The sequence below is a fragment of the Tasmannia lanceolata genome, unplaced genomic scaffold (assembly GCF_043159265.1).
Source record: "Tasmannia lanceolata isolate RefF3 unplaced genomic scaffold, GAP_Taslan_0.1 ptg000024l, whole genome shotgun sequence".
Lineage (NCBI taxonomy): Eukaryota > Viridiplantae > Streptophyta > Magnoliopsida > Canellales > Winteraceae > Tasmannia > Tasmannia lanceolata.
Genome location: NW_027518701.1, coordinates 7,829,209 through 7,842,227, shown reverse-complemented (window position 1 = coordinate 7,842,227; position 13,019 = coordinate 7,829,209).

Genomic DNA, 13,019 nt, shown 5'->3' with positions numbered 1-13,019 from the left:
GGAAAGAAGCTATTAAAAGTGAATTAGATTCCATAATAGAAAATCACACTTGGGAACTAGTGGACCTTCCACCTGGAACAAAAGCACTAGATAGCAAGTGGATATTTAAAAAGAAGCTAAGACCTGATGGGACAATTGACAAGTTTAAAGCAAGACTAGTAGCTAAAAGCTTTAGACAGAAAAAGGAGATAGATTATTTTGATACCTATTCTCCTGTTGCTAGGTTGTCCACCATTAGGATATTATTAGCTATAGCTTCTATTCATAAATTGGTAATACATCAAATGGATGTAAAAACAACTTTCTTAAATGGAGATTTAGAAGAAGAAATTTACATTAAACAACCTGAAGGATTCATTGTGTCTGGTCATGAAAACAAAGTTTGTAAACTAATTAAGTCACTGTATGGTTTGAAACAAGCACCTAAACAGTGGAATGACAAATTTGATAGTGTTTTAATTACAAATGGGTATAAGATAAATGAATCTGACAAATGTGTTTATAGTAAGTTTAATGGGGATAAAGGTGTAATACTTTGTGTATATGTAGATGATATACTAATTATTGGTACTAATTTGGACATAGTAAAATCTACTGAGAGATTTTTAATGTCAAATTTTGAAACCAAAGATATGGGTGAAGCTGATGTAATCTTAGGGATGAAGATCATCAGAAAAGAAAATGAAATAATATTGTCTCAGTCTCATTATGTAGAGAGCATTCTAAGGAAATTTGGACAATATGATAGTTCACCTGCAAAGACACCTTTAGATTGTCAGGTACACCTAAAGAAAAACAAAGGTGAGATGGTATCCCAAAAGGAATACTCAAGGATTATAGGTTCAGTGTCATATTTGATGAACTGTACTAGACCTGACATTGCTCTAGCAGTTGGAAAACTTAGTCAACACACTCATAGACCAGGACATGAACACTGGCAGGCTTTGACTAGGTTGTTAAGGTACCTAAAGGGTACAATAAACTTTGGACTGCATTTTAAGGGGTATCCTGCTGTCTTAGAAGGCTATAGTGATGCGAATTGGATCTCTGATTCAAGAGATTCAGTGTCTACCAGTGGATATGTATTCACCCTTGGTGGTGGTGCGATTTCTTGGAAATCGGTTAAACAAACTTGTAGTACAAGTTCCACTATGGAAGCGGAATTTATAGCCTTAGCCCTAGCAGGAGCTGAAGCCGAATGGCTCAGGAATTTTATGGCAGATGTGCCTTTATGGCTAAGGCCGGTTCCCTCAGTGTCTTTACACTGTGATAGTCAAACTGCTTTAGCCAAGGCCAAAAGTAAGACCTATAATGGCAAAAGAAGGCATATACGCCTGAGGCATAATTTGGTAAAGCAATACTTGAGTGAGGGAACAATAGCACTCGACTTTGTAAGGTCGGAGAGGAATCTGGCAGATCCTCTGACAAAGCTACAAATAAACAAGGTGGTTTATGAGACATCGCAAGGAATGGGGTTAAAGCTCGTGGCATGAACCATTAGTGATGGACACCCAACCAATGTGAAAGGAGATCCCTGGAATTTGGTTCAATGGGTACTAACAAGTCACCGAATGGTTTGTTAACACTATCACCCGTTACTCCTAGATGCAAAATGATGAAAGATAGTGTTCACTGCAAATGAGAGAGGATGAGTTATAGACTCTTAATCAGATCATAACCTGTATTGGGTGGTATGTTACTTGCAGTGCATACTTGATGACTGACCTAAGTGAATGTGGAGGTAAGGCCGCTTCATATGAGAATTTAACGAGTAATTCTCTAGAACATTCATGAGAACCAAGAGGGGAACAAGGCCAAAATGTTCCAAAACTGTGAATGAATCACCAAGGAATCGAATGTAGAGTGTGGATAACAGGTTAGTCAGTTACACCCACGAGGAAAGGTTGAAGGAGTCTAACTCTACCCGTACTCGGTAACGTAATCTGTTTATCCTAAATATCGGTTGAAGTCCAAAAGACACCGGTATGAATCCACTCTATTTTCTAATGTGCTCAAATACTTCCGTTTTCAATTTTCAACTGTATTTTGAATCTTGTGGGGGATTGTTAGAATTTTTAAACAAAATAATAAAAAGATTTGAAAAGTCAAAGATGTTTTTTCTTTTTGTTTAAAAAATTTGGAGGGAAGATTCAAATTATGTTTCCCTCTCTTGTTTTAAAGCAAAAGACTTTTGCATATGTGGGGACTTGAACCCAAGACCGTGGTGAGTGTGCTTGTGGTGTGTTTTCAAAACCAAAACCGTTTTTGTCTTTTAATGGTAATTAAGAGAGAAACGTTTATGTCTTTTAATGGTAATTAAGAGAGAAACGTTTTTGTCTTTTAATGGTGATTAAAAGAGAAACGTTTTTGTCTTTTAATGGTAATTAAGAGAGAAACGTTTTTGTCTTTTAATGGTGATTAAAAGAGAAACGTTTTTTGTCTTTTAATGGTGATTAAGAGAGAAACATTTTTTGTCTTTTAATGGTGATTAAAAGAGAAACGTTTTGGTCTTTTAATGGTGATTAATTATCCTCCAACAGTCATATTCTCATCTATAAAAAGAAGAGAACAGCACCATTGGAGATATAGTTTTTTTTCAGAAAAAACATCAAAGTTTCTGCTTGTCTTCTTCCTTTCCTCCGTTCTGATCTGAGCACAGTTCTACGGTGATTCTAGGTGGACCAGTCAGCGAGTGCCCGTGGACTGGAGCCAACTTTGGCTGTTTTATCTTGGAGCATCAGTTCGCGGATCCCGGTTTGCACCGGTAGAAGGCGGATACGATTCTTAAGGAGAGTGACCAGTGGCACGACTCAGCCTTCTTCTTCTCGATCTGTTTTACAGAAACGTTTTCTACAAAAGCTAAGTACTGATTTATTTACACTTCTAATTTCTGGATTCAATCAAGCCATATATCATACCCTACTGGACAACATCTAATTTGTCCAACACTCTTGCGCTTGCACTGTCTCTTGCACTCTCTTGCATTCAAACTAAGGTATTTTCTGAATTAGTTCTTTTCCTCTTTCCATTTTTTACCTTATCTATTACTTTTCTTTTTCTTGTAGAGATTGTGAAAGTTTTTTTTTGTTCTGATTGCTTCCTTTCTTTTCCTTTTTACTTTAATTTGAATTTGTAATTGAGAAATTGGTTTTGGCTTCTCTGTTTTCTTTTCTTTCCAATTTTCTAATGTGGTTTTTATCATTGAAATTTTCTTTTGTTGTTTCCCTGTTTTTCTTTTGTTCATTTTCTCTAATGTGAAGTTTTGTTACAAAAATAGGTAAGGTTTCATGTTATGTTTCTTTTTTTTGTACTCAATTAGGGTTGTTTCGCTGATTCTATGTTGGTTTTTATCGTCCAAAGTCATTTTTGTTGTTCCCCTATTTTTCTTTTGTTCCTTTTATGTAATATGAATTTTTTTTAGGAACATAGGTTTTGGTATCATCTCATATTGGTTTTTTTTACTGAACTAGGGTTTTTCTCTAATCTTATGTTGGTTTTTTTTAATCATAGAAAGTTGTATTTAGTGTGAATTTTTGTTAAGAAAATAGGTTTGGTTTCATCTGATATTGGTTTTGTTTCTTACTGAGTTATATCATCTTATATTGGTTTTTTACTGAACTATGGTTCTTCTCTAATCTTATGTTGGTTTTTTTAATCATACAAAGTTATATTTAGTGTGAATTTTTGTTAAGAAAATAGGTTTGGTTTTATCTTATATTGGTTTTCTTTCTTACTGAGTCAGAGTTTCTTCACTGATATTATGTCAGTTTTTATGAGATTACATATCCTCTCTTGACCCATTTAAAAAGAAAACATATCCTCTCTTGAAATTCCCCTCGATCATTACTTTTTGCAACGCCTTAGAAAGGAAAAAAAGAATGACTTTTTTTTTGTTGGAGATTATTAATGATTCTGATAATTGTTTTGTTAGACCAACTCAATTAATATCATATTTATAATGTTCTAATCATCTTTTTATCTTATACGATTTTAGCAGGTTCTTTAAAACCCAATTCGAAGCTTATTGAACCCCTGTAAACATGGGTCTTTCTGAGATGAAACCATTCGACTGCAAAAGACGTCGAAAGAGTGTATTTTCAAATAGAGTTAAGGGATGAAGAAGTTCTTTGAGCTCACGACTCTCTGCGATATAGATGCGGTCATGGTGTCTGTGAGCTCAGATTAAAACTTGGCCTGCCAACTGATCAGAGGTCGACCGCATATATAAACGATAGAAGGACAAGGAAGAAAGTGCGAAAAAGGGAAGATATTGCGAGCTTGTGCAAGAAAAAGATCAAGAATCTGCATCAAAAGCTTGATAGGAAGTGAATTGAGCTCTATCCTTCACGGGATGACCGTTTGGACAACTTTTTACAAGACTCTCTTAAAGAACTGACGGGAATATTAAATATGAAGATTGAGAGCTGGTTGAGCAGTAAGGAAAAGGAAGTTGGGCTTGTAGTTGAAGAAGATTGCAATGTAACTCCCATGCTCCTCCCTCTATCTGCTCATATAACATTGGAAGATTGCATTTGCAATGCATATCCTTCTTATTTTGACATGTGTATTCCTAAAGAGGTGACATCTGACTATTGGGTGAATAATGGAAACCCCTCATCAGGTACACATACTTAGAGACCGGGACTCCGGAGAGCATGGTGTCAAGGCTTGAATGCTTCTCTGATTTTACACCTTCATGTGCTAACACTGATTTTGAGGACCCCGTTTCTTTAGGCATTGGCTTTGAAATGTCTAGTTATCTTGGCATGGCCCTTCCAACAAGTGTGGAGCCAGGCTACTATCAAAATAATGGAGACTTCTCATCAAGCTGATCAAGCACCTATTTTGCAACTGGGCCACCAGAGAGCTTGGTTTCAACAGGTGGATGTTTCTCTGGTTATACACCCTCAGGCTGTAGCACTGATTATGAGGACTATTGGCCGAATGATTGGAACTCTTCGTTAAGTTACCCAAGCACATATTTAGAGAAAGGGACTGCAGAGGGCTTGGTGTTAACAGGTGAATGTTCTCTTGTTTTACACCTTCAGATGGCACTGATTTTGCAGACTATTGGCCAAGTAATGGAAACTCTTCATTAAGTTACTCAAGCTCATATTTAGGGACTAGGACTATAGAGGGCATGTCAACGGATGATTGGTTCTTTGGTTTTTCACCTTCAGGTGATAGCTCTGATTTTGAGGACCTCAGTTCTTTTGGCATTGACTTTGACATGTCTAATTATATTGGCATGGATCCTAAAACAAGTGTAAAGCCAGAACATTGCCTGAATAATGGAAACTTGTCAAGTTAATTGAATTTATATTCAGGGAGCAAGACACTTGAGGGCATGGTTTCTCTGTGGGGGAATAGTTCTCAGGAAATTGGATGTTTGAATTCGGTGATAGGACATACTTGATTATAAAGTCAGCTGATTGGAGAAATATCAAAAGAAGGAAACAAGTGGAGTTCCAACAATTTTGCAAGAGACTGTGTAATTTAATACCTTTTTGCAGGATACAATTTTTTATATAGTGATGGGATAGTTATTCAATTGGACAGGATGTGAGGAAATGTACAGAAAAGTATGATGTTTATAAAGTCAGCTCATTGTAGAATATTATGTTTAAATTTGAAAGTTACAGTTTAAATTTTTTATGTAATATTATGTTTATCTTGTAATTTGTGAATGAAAAATTGTCTCATTACAATACTCTGTTATGAAATTAGACAAAAACTTCAATGTAACTTGTTCTTGTGCTCTAATATTATGTTTATCGTGTAATTTGTGAATGAAAAATTGTCTCATTACAATAATTTGTTATGAAATTAGACAAAAACTTCAATGTAACTTGTTCTTGTGCTCTCTCATGATATTAGAGGAAAACCTAGCTTGTCTTTCCTTTTTTTATTTGCTTGTGAGAGCTCTTTTGTAACTGTAAGAACCTTTGACAGATTGTTGAATACTAAAAGACAAGATGCATTAGTGAACAAAACTTGATATCATTTCCCCATTTTTAGAAATGATATAGTTAATGGCTCCCAAAGAGGCCTTAATGTCTCATTTGCAAGTAATGTCTCTGCTGTAGTTCAAATTGAGTCTAAGTTTTTATGTCATCCGTTTCACATCAAGAAATCAGTGATATCTCTAATTTCATTACTTTATTGTGATTTCTTTAGAAAAAACAAAAACAGTTTGCTACTGCCTACCAAGGTTTAAAATTTCTGTTTCGGTACTGGTTTCGGACCCTGAAATTTTGAAATTTCAACCTAAATTTTGAAATTTCGGTCAAAATCCGGTACCACAAAGAAAATGGTATTTTATTCAATATTAAATTTTGGTAATTTTGGTCAAAATTTTGGATAAATTTAAAATTAAAAAAAAATGGTATTTTGTGTGAAATTTCAGAAAAAAACAAAATTTCGACCGAATTTCTGAAATTTCAGCCGAACTAAATGACCGGGTTGACACCAACCCTAGCCCAAATCGAGCAAGCATTCCCTAAACCCTAACCCAGCTCAACCCAAGCCTCGGGTCAACGATGGCCAACCCTAACCCAACCCTTGTCTAAATCTCTCAACCCTAACCCAACCCATCTAACCAAATTGGGTCGGGTTGGCTTCGGGTTCACCTAGAGCCAAACAAAAAATACAAGAAAACGACATAACCCTAAGAAAATCACGATAAAATTAGAGGACGGAAGTCCAGTTCGGGTCAGGTTCGGGATGCCAAGGCTTCAATCCTAACCCAACTCAAAATTAAATCATTTTGGCTTTTCCAAACCCTAACCCAACCCAACCCGACGAAATGCCAACCCAACCGGAGCCAAAATCTGGTTGAACCCAACCCAAGTTGCACCCCTACCAAAGAGGACTTAATGTTTAATTTGCGAGTGAAGCCCTGTTTGTTTGGGATTTCGAGAACCGATTGGGAGTCCAAAACTGGTAGACATAAGTTGCAGCTTAATAATCAGTTTCGGACTTGCAATCGATTCTCAAGATAAAAAACAAACAGGGCCTAAGGTTAAATTAAAACAATCTCGTTTGCAAAGGAGGCCCAATTTTTGTGGGTTGCTAGCCTGATCCGAGCCCACTCGTGACGCAAATAGTTAGAAAAATCATGTAGATCGAATGATCCCAGCCATCCAATTACTAGCTATTTCATTAATAGATGTTAATCGTTGATGCAACAGGGCCCACCAGATGGATGGTTATGATCCTTGGATTAAGATCTCCAATCAGACATTCCCAAACAACGGATTTCTATCTATTCTAGTAATTGTAATTGATCCTTTTCCTTGGATCTCATGTCACCACAAGGATGCAATCCGGTCCGTTGATCTCGGTTTTTATGAACACACCGGTTGCCACTGGCCCCACCTCTTGATCGGATGATCATATATGAGGCTTTCTTTTTTCTAATACTGTCAAGAAAGCAAATGATTGTTTTTTCTAGTAGTAAGATTTACGGATGAGATGTTTCCCAGAAGTGGGACCAGGACAACTAGGGCCGTCGATATGGCTGGCCCACCTTAGATTGCCCACGGACCAGAAATCACACCAATTTTTCTGTGGGGCCCACCTCCAATGGGCCAGAACAAAACCAATTTATCTGATGGCCCAGATTGTCCAAAAATTTACTTGTATAGCCAATAAAAAAAGGGAAATGATATCATCACAACTATGTTTTGATATTTGCACTGAAGCTATCACAAGCCAATTAAAAATGAAAAGACAAGCTGAGTTTGTGCAATTATTAAACATGGTTGTGCTGATATCATTGCCCAAAAAATCCCAAAATGTCTATTATTGGCCCCTGCTAATGGCTATATCTCTTGGAAGATATGGGAAATGATACATTCTCACTTCTTGTTTTACTTAGGACAGCTCTATCTAGTGTAAAAATGGAGTCGTAAATTAGGGGTGCAACTCCGGTCGGGTTGGGTCGGACACTGTGTGTCCATGTTTCTGCCCATATTTTCCCTCCACAAATAGCAGGGTTAGGATGATCCTATATGGCTGAATTTTGGTAAACACCCTATTCACGGAAGGGCCTTTCAAATGAATGCTTTGAATCTTCCCCAAAATGTGGGGCCACATGTGGTTTTGAGCTTGAGCTCAGATAAGCTTATCTGAGCTCGAGCTCCGGAACACTTTCCTCTTTTATAATAGTAATTACTTTTGTTGTTTCCCTGTTTTTTCTTTTGCTCTTGTTCTCTAATGTGAAGTTTTGTTAAGAAAGTAGGTAAGGTTTGGTCTTATGGCCATTTTCCCACTTAATAATGGGAGTAAAATTTGGTTTTGCACCCATGTTACTCAATCAGGGTTTCTTCTCTCATCCAATGTTGAATATTATCGTTGAAAGTTATTTTTGTTGTTTGTCTATTTTTCTTTTGCTCCCTTTCTCATGGATATGTTTCTTTCGATGTAAAATGTGCGTAAAGCAAATTTTATGGCCATTTTCCCACTTAATAATGGGAATTGAATTTGTTTTGCACCCATGTTACGTTTAAAACCAGGGTAGTAGGTCGGAACATATTATGATGTAACTCTATATTTGAGGTACATGCACATGGAAAATCTAGTCTATTTGCCTAATGGGCCTCTGATTTTTATGACCTAAAGATCCTTTTCCATGGACCTCATGTGCACCACGTGGATGTGATCTAGTTCGTTGATATTATTTTTGATGACATTGCCATTGGGCATTGGCCCCACCTTGATAGAATGATCAAATGAAAGGATTTTTTTTCCTAATTCAGCTAAGAAAGTAAATAATTGTTTTTTCTACGCCTTAGATTTAGGTATGAGATTTGCTAGGAGTGGGACCAAACCAATGTCCTACCTTGGATTCCCCACGGACCAAATATCACTCAAATTCTCCAGTCAATGGGTCAAAGCAAAACCTATTTATTTGATGGGATGGACGCCTTACTCCACTTTAAAAAAAATTGTCATTATAAAGTCCTGATAAGATGGGACTACACAGTAACCTTTATTAAATAATGCCATGTTAAAATGATTAACCATACAGGTATTGATATATGTAAAGGAATTACACTTGTCATGACTAGTAAAAATGCACGTGCAACGAGCCATTTAGATTGTCCTTTAGTATTTAAAGGGCTTGTTAGAGCTTTTTGGGAACTATAATAACCTTTGACAGCCATTTAAATAGTAAATACTAAAAGACAAGAAGCTTTCGTGGAATATCAAAAGATTGCAGCGGTGATTTCATTTATGTATAAATATATCAAGTTTGAGGAATGGTACGTCAATTGGTTGTGGTCGCTTCAACATAGTCAGAATTTTACTGGACAATGTATTTTTTTAAAAACAATATATTCACTGCTTCAGGTGTTCAGCGAAAAAAGAGTTGATTAAGGCAACCCACTGAATTTTATTGGACAATGTGTTTTTCAAAAAATAATATATTTCCAATTTCTTATTTCCACTGCATAGAAATCTGATTTTTTTCACTATCAGATGTTAAATTAGAAATGTGATAAATCCAAATTACAATGCAAAAAGGGCTGTAAATGTGAGAAATCCAAATCAAAATCTTCTCGGCATCCAAACGGGCCCTAATAGGATTTCATTTTTTCAAGGAGAACTGAAGATTTATTGCAAAATCTTTATATTGGTTTGAAATTGGTCTGAGAATTACCCATTTCCATTATTGCAAGTTTTTCCTACTCATGAAGCATCCTTGTCTATCGTCAAAGCTTCTGATTTCTGCAATGTCATCGATGAAATAAACTCATCGAGAAAACTGCACTTAAAACGCCTTTGGGAGAAGCTTTCGCTTGACGCTAGCATTCCTCTTTGATCTTAACAAAACAAACATAAGGCAGTGCTATTAAACCCTACATCTAAAATATGTGCATTAAAAAAATAAGAGAGAGTAAAATGTAAGCTAAGTTTAGGTGATGAAATATTTTAAGAACAAAAATAGGTCCTCATGTAGAAGAAATAGACAGAGTAATTAGTCAAAAAAAAAAAAAACAAGTTTATGCTACGGCTATTGAATATTTTATTATTTCTCACATCTCTTTTGGCTCAGAACGGTTACTTTATTGAATATTTTATTATTTCTCACGTCTCTTTTGGCTGAGAACGCCGTCGAAATATCAAGTACGCTGTCGAATTTTCTGAGTTCAAACATGTGTTACAAATGTATCAAGTACGCCGCCGGAATCTCGAGTACGCCGTCGGAATATCAAGTACGCTGTCAGATGTTCTGGGTTCAAACATGTGTTCCGAACGTATCGAGTAAGCCGACGGAATATCGAGAACGACGCCGGAATATCAAGTACACTGTCAGATTTTTTAGGTTCAAATATGTATTCCAAACATATCGAGTATGCCGCCGGATTCTGGAATACGTCACCGGAATCTTAAGTCCATAAAAATACTTTCACTTGTCAAGGATCTAACAATCTCTGCTTATTGTAGACGACAACGATTAAAACGAACCCAACACTTTTTTGGGTTCAAACATATGTTGAAACGAACAAAAACGATGACAGCTAAGATCAAATGCATTAAATCTAACTTTAAGATAATGATTGACATTACTGTCATCATGTCAGAAGGGTATTGGGGTCTTTTTCCCACCCATTTTTTGAAGAATCACCTTTGCTAAAAAGAATTTGGATGTCTACTGCAACACTTGTCATCCTCCCCTATAGAATTGGGTAGAAATGGATCTATGATAATCGAAGTAAGCGAGTCCTAGTCGTGCCTCATATTCTCATCCCTTTTTGGAAAAAAATGGCTTGAATGTCATCCTTTATACATGTTAAACATAGAGTTTGGAGAAATGGGCTTGGCGGGTCTAGTTTGCAGATTGCAGAACTACCTTTTTTGGATTTTATTGCGTTGCATTCGAGCACCTACAAAATGGGCAGAAGCCATTTAAATTATGGTTGCGAACACGCCCTTTACTTATTGAAAATTGTTTCCAGTAAGTTAATTCCTAGATGCTACTACGAAAGCAGAAGGTATAATCAAAGAAAAGGATAAACATATCATTTAAGCACTCTATAAAATGATAAATTTTGTTCAAAAACTTAGTTGTCATATCGAAACTTTCAACAAATTTTGATGTGAGACGCATTAATATTGAATTTCATAAGAGAATAAAACATAGCATTAAATCAATTGTCTCACGGATATGATCGGTTCGTACAAGCATATCAGCACGCATGCATAATGTTCAGCGGTTGGTCAATCTTAGAGAAATTTGGCCCTGTTTGGATTACAAGAAAGACATTGTCGACGAGATTTTTTTTTTAGAACTTTTTTCTTCTCACAACTTTTAGGAAAATTATATGATTATAGTTGATCTAGAGGAAATCATCATACATTGAAACTCTTTCTAATTAAAAATTAGGATCGGTTCGAGTTATCTTTTCTGTGCATACAAGGAAGTCATAACTTTTATAAATATTTTTCATTTCCAAAAAATTTCCAATAATCCAAAAGCCCCAACAATGAGCTTTCGTGAAAATTAAACTGTGGAGTCGGTGTATAACCTGAAATCATCGTTGTCCAAGTGTTTACATCCCAATGAGGGATTTCATAAAACACTGACAGGCATCCGATAAGGGATTTCATAAAACACTAACTCACATTACCTTGAAATGGGTCTGGGAAGGAGATGAAGGGTTGCAATATGGTTTTTTAGGTTTTGCTTGGTGACAACTAGCAGGGCATAACGAAGAAATTGATGAGAGACTCTAGAGATCTATTTAAATAAAAGACCCTGTTCGGGGAAACTGAAGAAAAGAACATCTAGAACCAAAATTTGTGATAGGAAAAAGCCAAAAAGAACCGAAAAATCGAAATCCTCTTTTAGAAGAGAAAAACGCACAATCAAAATCCTCCTACAAAAAAAGAATTAATAATCCCGGTTTGAAGAAATCCCCTAAAATTTGGTCATCCTAAAAACCAAAACAAAACTCAAGATCCCTAATTAAAATCCATTCATTTAAAGGGAAAAAATGGAAAACAAAAAGAAGCAAGAAAACTCATCTTTAGTTCGTTTGCCGGAGGGACAATAGCCCGGTTCGGAATCCATATATAGTTCTTACCAGTCTCCTTCATTAACGAATGAAAAATAAAAATAAAATATATTTATGTTCAAAGACAAAACGATACCCAGAGCAGGACATAGAAGAGAAGCAAAAACAAAAGCATGTGACGAGACTTTGAGAGGAGAGGCGGTTGAGAGCAGTGGAGTTTTCAAGAAGGGAATCCAGCGAATGCCAAACGGGTAGATAATAGGGTTTCGTTTGGAGTCTTTGGACGGACATGTAAGGGTCATTGGCATTGGAATTGACAAAAATAGCCATCAGAAATTGGATACACAGGGAACTTTTCCTAAAATACAATGGGATATAGAAAGAATTTAAGCAAAAGTTGGGAACGAAAGCGATAACTTTTGGATGTTCTCCAGGGGCAAAGTAAGTGACCGGGATGACAAATATACCCCTGCAAAACTGAGCAGGGCGGAGACAAATGTACGGTATGGCCCATACCATAGGATGATCCAAACCGTCCATTAGATGGGCCACTGCTTACATAGGTTGTGCCCCAAAAATAATTTTCATAGGTTGATCCAAACCCTCCAATCTATAGAGGGTTATAGGTTGATCCAAACCGTCCATGTGACAGAACCATGGTTTTAAATTTCAGTCTGAAATTTCGGTAATTTCGGTTCGAAATTTCGATTAAATGCCATTATTCATTAAAAAAAATGTTACAAAATTTCGGCCGAAATTTCAGAATTCGGAATTTCGGTTCAGTCTGAAATTTCAAAAATTCGGTCTGGAATTTCGAACCAAATTACCAAATTTCGGACTGAAATTTCGGTTTTCGGTGGGGTCCGAAATGGTTACCGAAACCAAAATTTCAAACCATGGATGGAACACAACATCAATCGGTTTTTCCTGTAAAATCATTTCCATAGGTTGATCGTAGCCCTCCAATCGATATAGGCTGATCCTAGCCCTCCAATC